The sequence below is a fragment of the Wolffia australiana genome, chromosome 14 (assembly GCF_029677425.1).
Source record: "Wolffia australiana isolate 7733 chromosome 14, ASM2967742v1".
NCBI lineage: Eukaryota > Viridiplantae > Streptophyta > Magnoliopsida > Alismatales > Araceae > Wolffia > Wolffia australiana.
The window spans coordinates 15,790,857-15,795,224 of record NC_135848.1 but is presented as its reverse complement, the minus strand read 5'-3'; the positions used below and the strand labels follow the sequence as shown (position 1 = coordinate 15,795,224).

Sequence of the window (4,368 nt, the reverse complement as noted above, 5' to 3'; positions counted from 1 at the left end):
AAAGGTTGGTAAGTGTTTCCATGATTTTTCTGGAATTTTCCATATTTTTATATAATTTTTTTACCATTATATAGCCAAGAAATGATTTTTACATATTTAAATAACACATATATTATTTATTTGGCATTTATAATATATTTAAATATTTACTAAGGAGTATCCACGTCATTCGCCCGGGCGAATAAATGGATATATTTATTTAAATAAGAATAAAGAGAGAGCGAGAGAATGAGTGGTTATTATTATATAATAAATAGAGAGAAGAGAGAGAGAAGAATAGTCAACATAAGCGGCTATGATTTAAAATATATAAAAGAGAGAAGAGAGAGAGAAGAATAGTCAACATAAGTGGCTATGATTTAAAATATTTAAAGAGAGAAGAGAGAGAAGAATAGCGGCTTATGATTTAAAATATTTAAAGAGAGAAAAAGAGAGAAGAATGGTCAAAGATTACGGCTAAGAGAATAAAAAAATATATTTTTTTAAAAAAGACCTTTTGTCCTTTTCTTTTGTTTTTATTATTTCAGGGTGACGTGGATAATTCCTAGCCGTTCAAATGACGAAATCACTTGCCAATGATTGCGGGCGGACGACGCGCACAACAACGTGTCAGGGCGTGATCCGAGAAAGCGGAAAACGAGAAATAATCATGCTAGCCAATCAAAACGCGCCATTTCCAAGATCATTGGAGGAGAGATAAATAAATCCAACGGCTCAGATTTTTTCTCACTAAAACCTTGATATCTTGAGATCTACATGTCCGATTGGGCTGAAATTTTGAGGGTAGGTTCGTCTTTTCCCCCTCTACAAGCCAGACGGTTGGATCTTTAAATGGAGGTCTGGAAAAGGGCAAAAATCACTTTTGGAGGCTCTCCCCAAGCAATTGGCCACGAAGGACACAGGAGGCATTCTGGAAGTCGTCAGATCTGGATCTCTTTATCAAATTTGTAAGTTTCTGAATTGTATTTGATCATCTTCTAGAACGATTCGAAAACGCCTTGGCATGGGCGAAATGTACATGCCCTAGATTCATGTTTTGAATGCATCAGCACTTCTTTTTTGATTTGGATTCGAGATCTGACTTTTGATAATTAATTCTTAATCATTTTAGGACATTTCTGCTTCATTACATTTTTAATTTAGGGTCGAAATTGGGGCTTTCCCCAATATCTTCACTTTCTCTCTCTAGGTTAATTTGATTTGTTTCTCTCTCTAGATTTCGGTTTTTATTGTTTAGGAATTTAATTTAATATACAAAAAACCCAAAAATAAAATTTTTACCGAAAATTCATCCATTTTGAACTCCAATTCAAAAATCACTTTCTTGATTATTAAATTCCCAATTTTAATTCTGAAAATTATTATAAATTTTATTAAATTGGGAAATTAATAATTTATATTTTTATGAGCTTAAAATAATAATAATATTCTTATCTGGAATTATCTGACCGAAATCAAAATTAAGTTTTACTTAATTTTGATTATTTTAAGAATATTATTTAATATTAATTGAATTAAATATTGCAAAATTCAAAATTACTTGACTTGATTCATAAAAATTGTTTGAAAATTCTGAATTGTTGCCTCCTTGCGGATCGACCCCTTGCTTGCTCTATATTCTTATTTAGTAATTAAGGGAATTATAAATTTATTGCATAAGTCTAAAAAGCGCAACGACCACGTAATTTTACGTGATTTTTCGGCTTATCACCTCACTCGATCCTAGTGGCATTCAGGATGCATAGGCATTTGTCCGCCGACTTATGTCCCTATAGGGTGACCAAGACAGAATCGGCAATGACCCCAAGGATGATGACTGGTTCATAGAACTCATTGATAGCGTAGTGCCAACTAGGGAGAAGGAATGACGAGTACCATCTCCAGCCGAGGAATTGGAGATGTATCAAAAATCAACGAAGAGGAAGGATACGGAGATAGCATTGGGATGGTGACGACCCCGAGGATGATGATTGGCTCACAGAACTCATCGATGGCGTAGTGCCAACTAGGGAGAAGGAATGACGAGTACCATCTCCAGCCGAGGAATTGGAGACATATCTAAAATCAACGAAGAGGAAGGACAAAGAGACAACACTGGGATGGTGGGCACACATAGGCGCACGAACCTACCCGCAACTTTCTACCCTTGCGCAAGAGTTTCTCTCAGTATGTGCAACCAGTGCCCCAACTGAACGTTTATTCTCTACAGGACGTGTAGTCGTCACTTTCAAGTGGGTACGTCTTAATGCTGAAAGCATCAAGCTCCTGGTCACAGTCAAGCGTTGGTTGCGAATGACTTTTCTAACGATGAAGACTGGTGTAAGTCATTACTCTTAATTTACTTCTGTCGGTCCAATCTTCTAAGGTAATTTTATTGGAAATTTTTTTTGCAGCTACGACAATCGGCATTGGGAAAATTGTCTCTTCCATTCTTCTAGCCGGATCGATGTCTTTTACCTTGATCCGAGTGCAGGTACCTTTTTTTAGGACTAAACTAACTCGCAATCCTCCTTAAATACTCTACATTTTTTAATTCTTTACAACCTTACATTTTTCTTGGCAAATGCATCATTTTTTAAACATCATCTATTTATGATCATCCCCATCCATCACATCAAATAAAAGATTATTCATAGTTAGTCCTTTGAAGCTGATGTATGCGCTCTAACAAAGATCAACATCTTTATTCTTGTATTATTCTTCTCCACTTTTTAATGATTTAAGTTCCACACTTTTTATGGTCTTACAGGTTTTATCCGTGTATTCAATTTGAATTTTTATATATTGGAGAGTCGTATTTCCTTTACACTTTGATTATCTTATTATGACCCTTGTCAATTCAGGGTATTCTGACAAAAACTGACCATGATCCCTTCAATTAAAGCATGTTTAATTTTTTCAAAACTTTTCTTACACGCTTCCCAAATAGAATAAATTGGCCTTAGAGTTATGAGTGAAATTTGCTCTTTCTTGCCAATGGATGACTCATCATTGGCGTGTGCCATATCACTTTGCTTCTCCTCTGCATTGCTTGTATGAACTTGATATCGTGATGCCAACTCTTTTCTTCTTTTTTGTTCATCTCATGGCTAATGATGGAATCCGATCTCATTATCGGGGGTGACAATGCAAACTCTCTTTTATTTTTTGTTTGGAGTCTTCAATTGTTGGTACATTCACCTTCCATTCTTTTTAACCACTTCTTCAAAACTATATACAAGCTGTTGAGTAGCTGCTTATTTATCTGGTAGCTATTACCGGAGAATTTCCATGGAGGAACTTAATTTTTTTTATATATTCTGAAGCTTCAACAGTTGTTTATTTGTCATTCATGATGCTTAGCTGGCAGTTTACGTCTTTCAATCCACCACTAATGGCCAGAATCCTCGTTGTCTCTTGTCGATCTTCCTTAATCCACTTTTTGATATTGTTTTAGAGATCAAATCGTCTTTAAAACCTTTTTCTTTCAACCAAAGTTCTTTTATTATCTGTTTCGTCATGCCTATTTTTGTGTATTGTTACTATTTAAAAATGATGTTGAAGATGTTTATATGAATGACATACTCTTAGAAAATGACGTTAACCATTCTTGGGTGAATGACACTCTTAGGAAATGATGTTACTCATACTTATATGAATAATTTACACTTAATGTAGTTTGAGAAAGTAATGTTAACCATCTTTATACGAATAATGTAGTATTAGACAGTGACATTAACCATGTCTATATGATGTCTCAGATGGAACTGACAGCATGTGAAACATTCTACGCAGCTGGCCCGGGGTCTCTCTACACTCCATTGCAACAATTTTCCTCTAATTATCTCTCTGAGAATGTTTTTTGTTATATTATGCCATGAATTTCTGTTTGGAATGAATGCTTGTGAACGGACATGAACATGATCATGTTCCCGAAGCATTAATTTGTGTCTGATATTTGGGAGAATCCCATGTGGGCTAATTTAGGCAGACATGAACATGATTATGTTCTCGAAGCATTAATTTTTGTGTGATATTGGGGTCAATCCCATGTGCGCTAATTTAGTTCGGGCAACGGTCGGCCAGTCATAACACTTTCAGCCCCTCGTGGCCCGGTGCGTTCCTAAGATAAAAATTATAAAACTTGCCAGCCCTAGAAAAAATTGCAGAAATTTCATCCAAAAGAGGATAAAGATATGCTACTTTTTAAAACCCTGGTTGTATTTAAAGATATGTTATTTATAATTTTCCTTCCGTAAATTAGTCATTAAATTTTATTTAAAAATACGTCACTAAATCCTTAATTTTTTCGTCAAGAAATTAATTAATAAACTATTTATACACATTTTCTGTCAGAAAATTAATTACTAAAAATAATTTTAAAAATCA

At 34.6% G+C, this 4,368-nt stretch overlaps 1 long non-coding RNA gene across 1 annotated transcript; it reads left to right on the top strand.

Moving 5' to 3' along the window:
- The first annotated feature begins 874 nt into the window (after window positions 1-874).
- Window positions 875-4,089, top strand: LOC144712433 (uncharacterized). The gene is made up of 4 exons (XR_013583795.1): window positions 875-947; window positions 2,210-2,319; window positions 2,394-2,473; window positions 3,741-4,089. It is a non-coding gene; the product is annotated as an uncharacterized LOC144712433 (long non-coding RNA).
- The last annotated feature ends 279 nt before the right edge of the window (window positions 4,090-4,368 follow it).